The sequence below is a fragment of the Macaca thibetana genome, chromosome 1, assembly GCF_024542745.1.
Source record: "Macaca thibetana thibetana isolate TM-01 chromosome 1, ASM2454274v1, whole genome shotgun sequence".
NCBI classification, from domain to species: domain Eukaryota; kingdom Metazoa; phylum Chordata; class Mammalia; order Primates; family Cercopithecidae; genus Macaca; species Macaca thibetana.
In genome coordinates, this window is record NC_065578.1 from 170,248,596 (window position 1) to 170,264,606 (window position 16,011).

General features: G+C 41.2%; 1 pseudogene; it reads left to right on the top strand.

The window, feature by feature from the left end:
- Positions 1 to 12,443: 12,443 nt before the first annotated feature.
- Positions 12,444 to 13,671, top strand: LOC126949962 (zinc finger protein 101-like; annotated as a pseudogene).
- The last annotated feature ends 2,340 nt before the right edge of the window (positions 13,672 to 16,011 follow it).

A 16,011-nucleotide genomic window follows, 5' to 3' on the forward strand; every position in this document is an offset into this window, starting at 1 on the left:
TGATGTGATCCTTTTTGCTAATTCTAACTTCCAAGATGATACAGAGTATAAGCTAGTGTAAACAGTATTTATTCTGACCAAGCATCTGCAACTTGGTATCTAGTCATCTGGACACACAATCTTTATAGCGTCTTTCCAAATGTATTCACAAAAAGGAAAATCAACTCTTTTCTAGATATGTCTTTAAATAAATGTAGGCAATTCTGGAGCCCAGTGACAGGATTACCATTTTAAAAGTTTTGAATTATATATTTTAGTATCAGTAAATATCAGGAGAAAAGAACTATTAGAAATACCACATGAATCCTTTTATTATAATAGAAGAGGCAAGATTGAAGATAGGCTGAACATCTGCTTGTTCATTCATTAATTCATTCAATCAAAAAGTATTTATTATCTACTCTGAGTCATGCTCAATGCTATGTATTTGGGTTACATGGGTGAAAAGACATATCTTGCTCTGTATCATGTTTTCTCATCTATTCTGCAGCTTTAGGCTAGGTTTTAACCTGTGGGATTGTAATGTGCACTGGGAATAACTTCCCTACACAATAGGTATTAGGACTAAATAGTCTAATACAAAATAGTCTAATACAATAGGTATTAGACTATTTCACAATCTAAAATAGGACTAGTTTGTCCCCATATGATGTAATAATGTTCATCTATGAGCATACCTTGTTTTACTGTGCTTCACTTTGTTGTACTTCATAGATATTGTGTTTTTCACAAACTGAAGATTTGTGGCTACCCTTCAATAGGCAAGTCTACAGGTGCCATTTTCCCAACAGCATGTGTTCGCTTCATGTCCCTGTATCACATTTTGGTAATTCTTGTACTATTTCAAACTTTCCCCCAACTATATCTGTTATGGAGATCAGTGATCAGTGATCTTTGATGTTACTATTGTAATTGTTTTGGGGTGCCATGAACCGTGCCCATGTAAGACAGCAAACTTAATTGATTAATGTTGTGTGTATTTTGACTGCTCCACTGACGGGTCTCTCTCTCTTCTTGGGTCTCCCTATTCCCTGAGACACAACAATATTGAAATTAGGCTAATTAATAACCATTGTACAATGGCCTCTAAGTGTTCAAATGAAAGGAAGAATCACATCTCTCTCACTTTAAACCAAAAGCAGAAATGATTAAGCTTAGTAACGCAGGCATATCAAAAGCCAAGATGGGCTGAAAGCTAGGCCTCTTGTGTCAAACAGCCAAGTTTTGAATGCAAAGGAAGAGATCTTGAAAGAAATTAAAAGTGCTGCTCCAATGGACACATGAATGATAAGAAAATGAAACAGTGCTATTACTGATATGGAGAAAATGTGAGTGGTCTGGATAGAAGATCAAGCCGACTACAGCATTCTTTTATTTTTTATATATTTATTTATTTTTTAACTTTTAGTTTAGGTTCAGGGGTGCATGTGAAAGCTTGTTACACAGGTAAACTTGTGTCACAGGGACTTGTTTTACAGATTATTTTGTCATCCAGGGATTAAGCCCAGTACCCAATAGTTATATTTTCTGCTCTGCTTTCATCCTCCCACCCTTTACCCTCAAGTAGACCCCTGTGTTTGTTGTTTCTTTCTTTGCGTTCATAAGTTCTTATCATTTAGCTCCCACTTGTAAGTGAGAACATGTGGTATTTGGTTTTCTGTTTCTGCATTAGTTTGCTAAGGACAGTAGCCTCCAGCTTCATACATGTTCCTGCAAAAGACATGATCTCATTCTTTTCTATGGCTACATGGTATTCCATGGTATAGATGTACCACATTTTCTCTATCCAATCAGTCATTGATGGGCATTTAGGCTGATTCCATGTCTTTACTATTGCAAATAGCACTGCAGTGATCATTCATGTGCACTTGTCTTTATGATAGAATTATTTATATTTTGCTGGGTATTGCTAGATCGAATGGTAGTTCTGCTTTTCGCTCTGTGAGCAAATGCTTTCCATAATGTTTGAACTAATTTACACTCCCACCAACAGTGTGTAAGTGTTCCCCTTTTTCTGCAACGTCACCAGCATCTGTTATTTTTTGACTATTTAATAATAGCCATTCTGACTAGCATGAGATGGTATTTCATTGTGATTTTGATTTGCATTTCTCTAATGATCAATGATATTGAGCTTTGTTTCATATGTTTGTTGGCCTCATGTATCTCTTCTTTTGAGAACTGTCTGTTCATGTCCTTTGCCCACTTTTTAATGGGATTGTCTGTTTTTCTCTTGTAAATTTGTTTCAGTTCCTTATAGATGCTGGATATTAGACTTTTGTCTGATGCATAGTTTGAAAATATTTTCTCCCATTCTGTAGGTTGTCTGTCTACTCTGTTGATAATTTCTTTTGCTATGCAGAAGTTCTTGTTTAATTAGATCCCATTTGTGAATTTTTGCTTTAGTTGTGATTGCTTTTGGTATCATTGTCATGAAGCCTTTTCCAGTTCCTGTGTCCAGGATGGTATTGCCTAGGTTGTCTTCTAGGGTTTTTGTAGTTTTGGGTTCTTTCATTTAAGTCTTCAATCCATCTTGAGTTGAATTTCATATGTGGTGTAAGGAAGGGGTCCAGCTTCAATTTTCTGCATATGGCTAGCCAGATCTTTCACCTTCATGGTTAGCTGTATTCCTAAGTACTTGCTTCTTCTTGTGGCACTTGTGAATGGTATTGCTTTTCTGATTTGGCTCTTGGTTTGCCTGTTGTTAGTGTGTAGGAATGCTAGTGATTTTTGTACATCGACTTGTATCCTGGAACTTTGCTCAAGTTGTTTGCCAGCTGAAGGAGTTTTTGGGCTGAGACTATGGGATTTTCTAGATATAGAATCATGTCATCTGCAAACAGAAATAGTTTTGACTTCCTCGTTCTATTTTGATGTCCTTTATTTCTTTCTCTTGCCTGATCGCTCTGGCTAGGACTTCCAATACTCTGTTGAGTAGAAGTGGTGAAGAGGGCATCCTTGTCTTGTGCTGGTTTTCAAGGGGAATGCTTCCAGCTTTTGCCCATTTAGTATAATGTTAGCTGTGGGTTTGTTATAAACAGCTCTTACTATTTTAGGTATGTTCCTTTAACATCTAGTTTATTGAGAGTTTTTAACATGAAGGAGTGTTGAATTTCAATGAAAGCCTTTTATGCATCTGTTGAGACAATCACGTGGTTTTTGTCTTTAGTTCTGTTGATCACACTTGTTTGATTTGGTATGTTGAACCAACCTTGCATCCTGGGGATAAAGCCTGCTAGATCGTGGTGGATAAGCTTTCTGATGTGCTGCTGGATTTGGTTTGTCAATATTTTGTTGAGAATTTTTCATCAATATTCATCAAAGGTATTGGCTTCAAGTTTTCTTTTCTTTTTTTTTTTTTTTTTTTTTTTTTTTGTATCTCTGCCAGGTTTTGGTTTCAGGATGATGCTGGCCTCATAGAATGAGTTAGGGAGGAGTCCCTCCTTTTCAATTATTTGGAATAGTTTCAGTAGGAATAGTACCAGTTCTTCTTTTTACCTCTGGCAGAATTCAGAAAGCAGCCTTATATTGAAAGAAGATGCCATCTAGGACTTTCATAGCTAGACAGGAGAGGTCAATGCCTGGCTTCAAAGCTTCAAAGGACAGGCTATCTCTCTTGTTAGGGGTGAATGCAACTGGTGACTGTAAGTTGAAGCCAATGCTCATTTACCATTCTGAAAAATCCTAGGGATCTTAAGAATTATGTTAGATCTGATATGCCTGTGCTCTAGAAATGGAAGAAAACAGAACACATCTGTCTACAGCATGGTTTGTTGAATATCTTAAATCCACTTTTGGACTACTGCTCAGAAAAAAGAAAACTTCGTTTCAAAATATTCCTGCTCATTAACAATGCACCTGGTCACCCAAGAGTTCTCATGGAGATGTACGAGGATATTAATTTTTTTTAATGCCTACTAACATAGCCAATTCTGTAGCCAATGGATGAAGGAGTAATTTCAACTTTCAAGTCTTACAGCTTAAGAAATAAATTTTATAAAGCTATAGCTGCCATAGAAAGTGATTCCTTTGATGGAACGGGGCAAATTAAATCAAAATCCTCATAGGAAGAATTTACCATTCTATTTGCCATTAAGAACATTCATGATTCATTGCAGAAGGCCAAAATGTCAACATTAACAGGAGTGTGGAAGCAGTTGATTCCAACCCTCATGGACAACATTGAAGGATTCAAGAATTCTGAGGTGGAAATAACTGCAGATGTGGTAGAAATAGCAAGAAAGCTAGAATTAAAAGTGGATCCTGAAGATGTGAGTGACTTACTGCATACTTATGATAAAACTTGAATGGATGAGGAGTTGCTTCTTATGGATGAACAGAGAAAGCAGTTTCTTGAGATATAATCTATTCCTGGTAAAGAGGCTGTGAACATTGTTGAAATGACAAGAAAGTATTGAGAATATTACAGAAACTTAATTGATAAAACAGAAGTAGGGTTTAGAAGGACTGCAGTTTTGAAAGAAGTTCTACTGTGGATAAAATACTAGCAAAGAGCACTGCATGCTACAGAGAAATCTTCTGTGAAAGGAAGAGTCAATTGATGTGATAAACTTAACTGTTGTCTTATTTTAAGAAATTGCCAGAGCCACAAACTTAACTGTTATCTTATTTTAAGAAATTACCAGTGCCACTACTACCTTCATCGACCATCACACTGATTAGTCAGCAGCTGTCCACATCCATGCAAAACCTTCCACCAGCAAAAAGATTCTGACTCACTGAAGGCTTAGATGATTGCTAACCTTTTTTTTTTTTTTTTTTTTTGAGACGGAGTCTAGCTCTGTCACCCAAGCTGGAGTGTAGTGGCTCGCGATCTCTGCTCACTGCAAGCTCCGCCTCCAGGGTCAGGCCATTCTCCTGCCTCAGCCTCCGGAGTAGCTGGGACTACAGGTGCCTGCCACCACACCCGGCTATTTTTTTTTTTTTTTTTTTTGTATTTTTAGTAGAGACGGGGTTTCGCCATGTTAGCCAGGATGCTCTGGATATCCTCACCTCGTGATCTGCCCGCCTCGGCCTCCCAAAGTCCTGAGATTATAGGCGTGAGCCACCGCGCCTGGCCGACCTTTTTTTTTTTTTTTTTAAAGCATTAAAGTATTTGTTAATTAAGGTATGTATATTTTTTAGACATAATTCTATTGCACACTTAATAGACTGCAGTATAGTGTAAACATAACTTTTGTATGTTCTGGAAAGCCAAAAATAATTATGTGATTCACCTTATTCTGATATTCACTTTACTGTAGTAGTCTGCAACTGAACTTGCAATATCTCTGAGGTATGCCTGTAGTTTGAACAAATGTTTATGAGGATCAACTTCAACTTGAGATCCCAACTTACTATTAGATGTTGTGAACACAATATAAAAATTTCTGTTCATGGCCGGGCACGGTGGCTCACGCCTGTAATCCTAGAACTTTGGGAGGCTGACGCGGGCAGATCACAAGGTCAAGAGATGGAGACCATCCTGGCCAACATGGTGAAACCCCGTCTCTACTAAAAATACAAAAATTAGCTGGGCGTGGTGGCCTGCGCCTGTAGTCCCAGCTACTTGGGAGGCTGAGGCAGGAGAATCACTTGAGCCCGAGAGGTGGAGGTTGCGGAGCCGATATCGTGCCACTGCGCTCCAGCCTGGCAACAGAGCGAGACTCCGTCTCAAAAAAAAAAAAAAAAAAAAAACTGTTTATATTTTTCCTTTTTTCATATTTAGTGACAGCTTATTTCAGGGAAAGGGACAAGGGAAGGAAAAAAAGAACAAAGGTATTAACTGAATTTCAGTTTAGGTTCAACTTTTTAAAACATAGATTTAGGAATACAAGTGGGATTTTATTACATGGATATTTCGCTTAGTGGTAAAATCCGGTCTTTTAGTGTAACCATCACCTGAATTGTGTACATTGTTCTCTGTAAGTAATTTCTCATCCCTCCCACCTTCCTATTCTCCAGTGTCTATTATTCTACAGTCTAGGTCCACACATACACATTATTTAGCTCTTGCTTGTAATTCAGAATATGTGGTATTTTACTGTTTTTGAGTTATTTCACTTAAGTTAATAGCCTCCAGTTTCATCCATGTTGCTGCAAAAGTCATCATTTCATTCTGTTTTATGACTAAGTAGTATTCCATGGTGTATACATGGCACATTTTCTTTAACCAGTCATCTCCATTGATGGACACTTAGAGTAGTTCCATATCTTTGCTATTTTGAACAGTGCTGTGATAAACAAACAAATGTAGATACCTTTTGGATTTAGTTATTTCCTTTGTGTAGATACCCAGTAGCAGTAGTGCTGGATTGAATGGTAGTTCTATTTTTACTTCGAGAAATATCCACACTGTTTTTCGTAGAGGTTGTACTAATTTACATTTTCACCAATAGTATATAAGTGTTTCCTTTTCTCTGCATCCTCACTAATGTCTATTATTTTTTGGATTTTTAGTAATAGCCATCTCGACTAGTGTGAGATGGTATCTCATTGTGGTTTTAATTTGCATTTCTCTGATGATTAGTGATGTGCATCTTTTCATATGCTTGTTGGACATGTGTATGTCTTCCTTTGGAAAATGTCAGTTCATATCATTTGCCCAGTTTTTAATGGGGTTATTTTATTTGCTTTTTCTTTTTTTTTTTTCTTTTCTTTTTTCTTTTTTTTCTTTCTTTCTTTCTTTTTTTTTTTTTTTTTTTTTTTTTTTTGAGAGGGAGGTTCACTCTTGTTGCCCAAGCTGGAGTGCAATGGCGAGATCTGGGCTCACTGCAACCTCTGCCTCCCGGGTTCAAGCGATTCTCCTGCCCCAGCCTCCTGAGTAGCTAGGAGTACAGTCGCACACCACCATGCCCAGCTAATTTTGTGTATTTTCAGTAGAAATGGGGTTTCACCATGTTAGCCAGGCTGGTCTCAAACTCCCGACCTCAGGTGATCCGCCCGCCTCAGCCTCCCAAAGTGCTGGGATTACAGGCCACCGTGCCTGGCTATTTGCTTTTTTGTTGTTGAGTTGTTTGAGTTCCCTGTAGCTTCTGGATATTAGTCCTTTGTTGGCTGCATCGTTTACAAATATTTTCTCCCATCCCGTGGGTTGTGTGTTCACTCTGTTCATACCTTTTTTTTTTTTTGCTGTGCAGCAGCTTTTTAGTTTAATAAAGTCCCTTTTGTCTATTTTTGTTTTTGTTACATTGACCTAAGCCAATGTCCAAACAAAGTTTTCTAGGTTTTCTTCTAGAATTTTTATAGTTTCATGTAGTATATTTAAGTCTTTATTCCATCTTAAGTTAATTTTTGTGTATAGTGAGAGATAGGGATCTAGTTTCATTCTTCCGCACATGGCTATCCAGTTTTCTGAGAACTATTTATTGAATAGGGTATCCTTCCCTCATTTTAAGTTTGTGTTGATTTTGTTGAAAATCAGTTTTGTGTAGGTATGTGGCTTTATTTATTTATTTATTTATTTTTTGAGACGAAGTCTCGCGCTGTGTCACCCAGGCTGGAGTGCAGTGGCGCGATCTCGGCTCACTGCAAGCTCCGCCTCCCAGGTTCACGCCATTCTCCTGCCTCAGCCTCCGAGTAGCTGGGACTACAGGCGCCCGCCACCACGCCCGGCTAGTTTTTTGTATTTTTAGTAGAGACGGGGTTTCACCATGTTAGCCAGGATGGTCTCGATCTCCTGACCTCGTGATCCACCCGCCTCGGCCTCCCAAAGTGCTGGGATTACAGGCTTGAGCCACCGCGCCCGGCCAATATGTGGCTTTATTTATGGCTTTATTTATTCTGTTGCATAGATCTATGTGTCTATTTTTATATCAATAACATGCTTTTTTTGGCTACTGTAGCCTTGTAGTATAATTTGAAGTCGAGTACTATGATGTCTCCAACTTTGTTCTTTTTGCTTAAGAGTGCTTTGGCTATTTGGGCTCTTTTTTGATATGAACTTTAGGATTGTTTTTTCTAACTCTGTGAATAATGACATTGGTATTTTGATAGGAATTACAATGAAGCTATAAATTCAATGTTTTATAGTTCGTGTGTAGATCTTCTACCTCCTTAGTTAAATGGATTTTTTGTAGCTATTGTAAATGGAATTGAGTTTTTTTTTTTTTTTTTTTTTTTTTTTTTTTTTTTTGAGACGGAGTCTCGCTCTGTCGCCCAGGCTGGAGTGCAGTGGCGCGATCTTGGCTCACTGCAAGCTCCGCCTCCCGGGTTCACGCCATTCTCCTGCCTCAGCCTCCCGAGTAGCTGGGACTACAGGCGCCCACAACCGCGCCCGGCTAATTTTTTGTATTTTTAGTAGAGACGGGGTTTCACCATGGTCTCGATCTCCTGACCTTGTGATCCGCCCGCCTCGGCCTCCCAAAGTGCTGGGATTACAGGCGTGAGCCACCACGCCCGGCGGAATTGAGTTATTGATTTGTTTCTTAGTTTGATCATTATTGTTGTATAGAAATGCTACTTATTTTTCTGTGTTGATTTTTTTGTCCTGAGACTTTTCTGGATTCATTTATCAAACCTAGGATTCTTTTGGAACAGTCGTTAGGGTTTTCTAGGTTCAAGATTATATTGTCAGCAAACAGAAATAATTCAATTTCTTTTCCAGTTTGGATGTCTTTTATTTCTTTCTCTTGTCTGATTGCTCTGGCTAGAACTTCCAGTACTATGTTGAATAGAAGTGGTGAAAGTGGGCATCTTTGTTTTGTGCCAGTGCTTAGGAGGAATGCTTTTCGCTTTTCCCCATTCAGTATGATGTTGGCTGTGTGTGTGACGTAGATGGCTCTTATTATTATTGTTATTATTAATTTATTTTACTTTAAGTTCCAGGATACAAGTGCAGAACGTGCAGGTTTGTTACATAGGTATATGTGTGCCATGGTGGTTTGCTGTACCTATCAGCCTGTCATCTAGGTTTTAAGCCCTGCATGCATAGCTATTTGTCCTAGTGCTCTCCCTCCCCTTCCCCTGCAACCCTCTACTGGCACCAGTGTGTGCTATTCCCCTCCCTGTGTCCATGTGTTCTCATTGTTCAGCTCCCACTTATGAGTGAGAACATGTGGTGTTTGGTTTTCTGTTCCTGTGTTAGTTTGCTGAGGCTGATGATTTCCAGGTTCATCCATGTCCCTGCAAAGGACATGATCTCATTCCTTTATATGACTGCGTAGTATTCCATGGCGTATATGTACCACATTTTTTTTTTTTTTTTTTTTTGAGACGGAGTCTTGCTCTGTCACCCAGGCTGGAGTGCAGTGGTGCAATCTTGGCTCACTGCAAGCTCTGCCTCCCGGGTTCACACCATTCACCTGCCCCAGCCTCCTAAGTAGCCGGGACAACAGAGGCTCGCCACCACACCTGGCTAATTTTTTAAAAATATTTTTAGTAGAGACGGGGTTTTACCATGTTAGCCAGAATGGTCTCCATCTCCTGACCTCATGATCCGCCCGCCTCGGCCTCCCAAAGTGCTGGGTTTACAGGCATGAGCCACCATGCCCGGCACCACGTTTTCTTTATCCAGTTTATCATTGATGGGATTTGAGTTGGTTCCATGTCTTTGTTATTGTAAACAGTGCTGCAATAAACATATGTGTGCATGTGTCTTTATAGTAGAATGATTTATATTCCTTTGGGTATATACCCAGTAATGGAATTGCTGGGTCAAATGATATTTCTGGTTCCACATCCTTGAGGAATCTCCACAATGTCTTCCACAATGGTTGAACTAATTTACATTCCCACCAACAGTGTAAAAATATTTCTATTTCTCTACAGCCTCACCAGCATCTATTGTTTCTTGACTTTTTAATAATTGCCATTCTGACTGGCATGAGGTGGTATCTCATTGTGGTTTTGATTTCCATTTCTCTAACGATTAGTGATGTTGAGCTTTTTTTCATATGTTTGTTGGCTGCATAAATGTCTTCTTTTGTGAAGTGTCTGTTCATATCCTTTGCCCACTTTTTGAGGGGGTTGTTTGTTTTTTTTCTTGTTAATTTGTTTGAGTTTCCTTGTTGATTCTGGATATTAGACCTTTGTCCGATGGGTAGATTGTAAAAATTTTCTTCCATTCTTTAGGTTGCCTGTTCACTCTGATGATAATTTCTATTGCTTGTGGGTGCTGTCAGGTGGCAAATACTCTGTATGAGTTCCTTGCTTATAGGTAGCCTCAATGTGGTGGTTTTCTCAAATGCTAGTTGTAGTAACAGTGTACTGGACAGGTAAGTAGAGTCTTGGCCACCTGCAGAGATGGGAAGGTGAGGGTCTTGAGAAACTTATCTCATTCCCAACATTCCCAAGCACAGTGCATGGTGTCAGCAGATTTTTGTATTGTGTTGTGCAGTTTGACCTCCAGGCCAGTAGGTGGCACTGGCAGGTAAGAGTCAGCTGCAGTGGTAGCAGTAGGGTGTGTGTTTGATCTTTTTTCACCTGAAGGAGCTCTCTTGATGCCTCAGGCCATGGACCACACTGTGGGACTCCACAATGGCCTGGGCTCTGCTCTCAGAGCTAGGCAAAACTGGGTGAAGATACACTGGGCTCATTTGCTCTTAGGTCCATCAATGGCAGGTGCAGACAACAGCTCTGATTGGGGTAGTCAGAGAGTGGTGTAGGTTCTGTGAGATTTCCTTTGTTACAAATGGCCTTAGTGTGGTGGCTTTCTCAAATGCCAGCTATAGTAGTAACGTACTAGGTAGGTGAATGAACTCAAGGCCTCCTGAGTAGCCAGGAAGGTGTGGGCAATGGTGGTAGCTGATGTCCCACAAAGGATTTCCTCTTCCTGAGCTTTGTGTGATTGTGTCAGTAGATGTTATAATGGGCTGTGCAGGTTGGCCTCCTGGCCAGTAGGTGGCACTTGCAGGAGAGAGACAGCTGTGACAGTGGCCATGGGATTTATGCTTGACCTTTGTTAGCCAGAAGTACTCAGAAGTCCCAGCATATCACGTGGGCCATGGATTTCCTAGGGGTCCTTGTCCCATGTTCTGCCACCAAGGTGGGTAGGCGGGCAAAGCTGGATCAGGCGAGTCTGCATTCAGGTTTCCCAATGGTGAGCACAGTAGCAGCCCCAACAGGGGTGTGAGGGCAGTTTCCTGTTTGCTGGGGCAGTGTTCCAAGGGAGGCATGGAATCACCTCTGCTGCACAAAAGAGGCTGCATGAGGACAGAGTGGAGCCCAGGCTTCACAGCCCAGCAGGCAGTAGTGGGACTCCAGTAGCTTTCAGGCCTTGACCTGGTGGGTCTCCCACCAACAGCCCATTGCTGGCAGGAAGCTGAAAAAGTCATCTGAGTCCCAAGCAGTTTGTGCTCAGTTTGTAAAATTGCCCCAGGCTGCAAGACTCTGCTCTGGACAGAAACTGGCTCCTAGGCAACACTTTGGCTGGTCTGGGCCTGCGAAGTGAGGGTATCCCCAGCTCCTGCACCTGCAGCAAGAGCCTATTACCCACTTGACTCTCAGTTCTGTCCATGAGGGTTTGTCCTCACTTTAGATTGCTGATCCCAGTTGGGATTCTCTCCCAACCTGTGACCACCGCTTAAGTTGCCTGGCAAATTTCTGCAAGGCTCCCTATGAATTAGGATCAGGAATGGCATGGGCTGCTTTCAAAGTATTTGAAGTTTCTTTCATTTTTTTCTGTTGTGCTCCTATGTTCCTTTCTGAATAAAAATTCACATTGTGAATCTCTCTCTACACACTGTTTTGCTCTTTCTAAGAAAGTGAAATGTGCTAACAAAACCTCCAATCCACCATCTTGGAAAGACCCCTGCTACTTTGAAGTTTTATCAGCGTTTGGGGGGTAGTAAAGTGCTTTCTGGAACTTGGGAATTAAGGAAATGAGACTACATTCTGAAAATTAAATTGAGATTTAATTGGCTACTGGGCCAGCATTACTAGACACTGAAATTTCTTCTCTGTTCATTTCTACAGTGTAAAAACTTTCAAGTTTTACTAGTGGTTAACAATTATTTTTTAAAAATACAAATTTCAAGAAAAATAGAAGAATAAAATGTAGTTGTTATCACTACAGTAGTAGTATTCTTTGTGTTTTCATGTTCCTTGATTACTATTGGATTTAATCTTTTGTGTTTTTAATGGCCAATTATATTTCTCTTTTAATGAAGTATCTGTCATATACTTAGCTTATTTTTCTGTTGGTGTGTTAATATTTTTGTTATTCATTTGTAATAGTTTCTGATACTAACAAATATTGGTGTCTAAGGAAAGCTGAAATCTTATTTCTAATGCTTTTCTACCATCCAATTTTCCTATCAATAAGAAGGAGGAGCAGTGATATAGATGGGATAAGAATAAGGATATTTAGGCGTGGGCCCCACTCGGGTCCGGGTTTCAGTTCCTTGGGGAGGCCCCTGGTGTCCAGATACCGCAGCTTCTGTGACGTGGAACCTGCTGTGGCTGCTCCAGCCCCAGGGAGGACTCAGGACACCCAGAAGCTAGAAATGAACTCAGTGGCCTTTGAGGATGTGACTATGAACTTCATCCAGGAGGAGTGGACTTTGCTGAGTCCTTCCCAGAAGAATCTCTACAGAGATATGATGCTGGAAACCCTCGGGAACTTGGCCTCTGTCAAAGTCTGGGTGAGAGATTCTGTGGACATAAAGAAGGGAGTCAATGTGGTGAACCCTTCAGCTAGATTCCTGATTGTCACCTGAAGAAGAAAAGTCATACTGGGGTAAAACCACGCAAATACTGCGTGTGTGGGAAAGTCTTCCTTCCTCATTCATTCCTGACAGGCACATGACAGCTCACGCCAGACAGAAACTATACGAGTGTGATGGGGAATGGGGAGAGAAGCTCCGTAAACAGAAACAATGTGGGAAAGCCTCCATTTCCCCCAATAGTGGTCCAAGGCGCACAGTAACACCAATTTGAAAGAGACCTTATGAATGCAGGGTGTGTGGGAAAGCCCTTAATTCTCCTAATTTATTTCAAATTCATGAAAGAACTCACACTGGAGAGAGGTCCTACAAATGTAGGGAAATCATGAGAGCCTTTACTGTTTCCATTTTCTTTCGAAAACATGGACAAATGCACACTGGAGAAAAACGCTATGAATGTAAATACTGTGGAAAACCTTTTGATCATCCCAGTTTATTTCAAACTCATGTTACACTGGAGAAAAACCTCACAAATGTAAGCAATGTGGTACAACTTCATTCAGACATATGAAATCATAACTCACCCGTTGGAGAAATCCCACCAATGTCAGGAATGTGGGAAGAAACTCAGTTGTTCCAGTTCCCTTTGCAGACATTAAAGGTCTAACAGTGGAGGAAAACTCTACAAACATCAAAAATGTGACCAAGTCTTAGATGTCCCACGTCCCTTCAAGCACATGAAAGAGCTCACACTGGAGAGAGACCTTGTGAATGTAATAAATGTGGTAAAACCTTCAATTATCCCAGTTGTTTTCGAAGACATGAAAAAACTCATAGTGGAGAAAAGCCATATGACTGTGAAAGGTGCGATATGGTCTTCGGATGTGGCAATTCCCTAAGGAGACATGAAATGACTCACACTAGAGAAAAACCCTTTGACACTAAACAATGTGGTAAAGTCTTTACTTTTTAAAATTGCCTTCAACAACATGAAAAAACTCATTTAGCTGGGCGTAGACAGTGCTTTTGGAGGCTGAGGCAGGGGGATCACCTGAGCCCAGGAGTTTGAGACCAGCCTGGTTAACATAAGAAGATACTCCTGGGTATCATGGAGATGGATGACATAAATTGAAGAATGCACACTGGATGGAAATGTTAGTAGTTTGGAAAATACAGGAACATTTTCAATTTTAACAATTACTCTATGTTTTATTATTATTATTTTTGAGATGGAATCTCACTTTGTCCCCCAGGCTGGAGTGCAGTGCCAGGCTGGAGTGCAGTGGTGTGAACTTGGCTCATTGAAACCTCTGCCTCCCGAGTTCAGGTGATTCTCCTTCCATGGCCTCCCAGGTGACTGGGATTACAGGTGTGCACCACCATGCCCATACCCAGCTAATTTTTATATTTTTAGTAGAGATGGAGTTTCACCATGTTGGTCGGGCTGGTCTCAGACTCCTGGCCTCGAGTGGTCTGCCCGCTTCCGCCTCCAGAGATGCTGGGATTGCAGACATGAGCCACCATGCCCGGCCTAGATACATGTTTTACATGTCTTTTTACAGAATATATAACATGCAGCACAGTGAAGCACAGTCTTCATATCCCTTAAGAAAATCTGTGACTTGGGAATGGTGGCTCACGCCTGTAATCCCAGCACTTTAGGAGGCTGAGGTGGGAGGATCACTTGAGCCTGGGAGTTTGAGTCCAGTCTGGGCAACATGGCAAGACCCCATGTCTATGAAGGAATGCAAACAAATTAGCTAGGTGTGGTGTGGTGGTGGGTGCTTGTGGTCCCAGCTGCTCGGGAAACTGGGGCCAGAGGATCGCTTGGGCCTGGGAATTCAAGACTACAGTGAGCTATGATCCTGCCACTCCAGCCTGGGAAACAGAGCAGGACCCTGTTTCTAAAAAAAAAAAAAAAATATATATATATATATACACACACACACACACACACACATATATATGTGTGTGTGTGTATATATATGTGTGTGTATATATATAAAGTCTGTGAAGTTTTTCAGACAAAGATTTTTTTGGATTGCCTCCTGGAGAAAGGGTTTATGAATTTGACAGTGTTCATATGGCAAAACCTTAAATTGACTCTGTGGGTGAGAGACACTTTCAGGTGAAAATGAAAGTCTTGAAGTCTTGAAGGAGGGGGTATTTCCACACTGTGAGGGACAGGTGGGTATGTTGACCTCCCAGAATTAAATTCTTACATGTCCCTGCCTTGGCAATGGGGCTGGATCCACTGTGGGGCTCCATTTCAGCAGTCAGAGTCTGACTTCCAAGCTTGGGAATGTGTTTTGCCTTCTGAATGCTAGTTTTCCTTGTGAACTGTGGGTGCAGCCAGCTGCTTATCTGAGGGAGTTCAAATCTCTGTAGGCAGACAGGTAGAGTCTCCCGGGATTAGAGGAATTCAATCAACTTGAGCAATCAGTCTGGTTTACAGCCTCCTACCAGGCAGCCTGTTCTTCCCCAAATCCCGGGTGGAATGTGGTGACCTTCTTTCTTTAAACCAGCTCTTTGTTTGTTTGTTTGAGACGGAGGCTCACTCTGTCACCCAGGCTGGAGTGCAGTGGCATGATCTTGGCTCACTACTACCTCTGCCTCCTGGGTTCAAGCAATTCTCCAGCCTCAGCCTCCCGAGTAGCTGGGATTACAGACATGCACCACCACACCCAGCTAATTTTTTGTATTTTTAGTAGAAATGGAGTTTCACAATGTTGGCTAGGCTGGTCTCAAACACCTGGCCTCAAGTGATCTGCCTGCCTCAGCCTCTCAAAGTGCTGGGATTACAGGCATGAGCCATGGCACTGGCTTTTTTTTTTTTTTTTTTTTTTTTTTTTTTTGAGACAGAGTCTCACTCTGTCACCTAGGCTGGAGTGCAGTGGCATGATCTCAGCTCACTGCAACCTCCACCTCCTGAGTTCAAGCGATCCTCCTGCCTCAGCCTCCCAAGTAGCTGGGACTACAAGTGTGCCACCATGCCCAGCTACATTTTTGTAGTTTTAGTAGAGATGGGGTTTCGCCATGTTGTCTAGGCTGGTCTTGAAATCCTTGCCTAAAGTGATCCACCTGCCTCGACCTCCCAAAGTTCTAGGTTTACAGGTGTGAGCCACCATGTCCAGCCTGGATACTTATAGTTATTTCTTGATTATATGGTAAACAAGGGGAGGATTATTCATGAGTTTTCCAGGGAAGGGGGGGCAATTCCCAGAACTGAGGGTTCCTCACCTTTTTAGACCATATAGGGTAACTTCCTGACATTGCCATGGCATCTGTAAAGTGTCGTGGTGATCCTGGGAGTGTCCTTTAGCATGCTAATGTATTATAAATAGTGTATAATCTGCATTGAGGACAACCAGATGTCACTTGCATCAACCAGATGTCACTTGTCAAAACC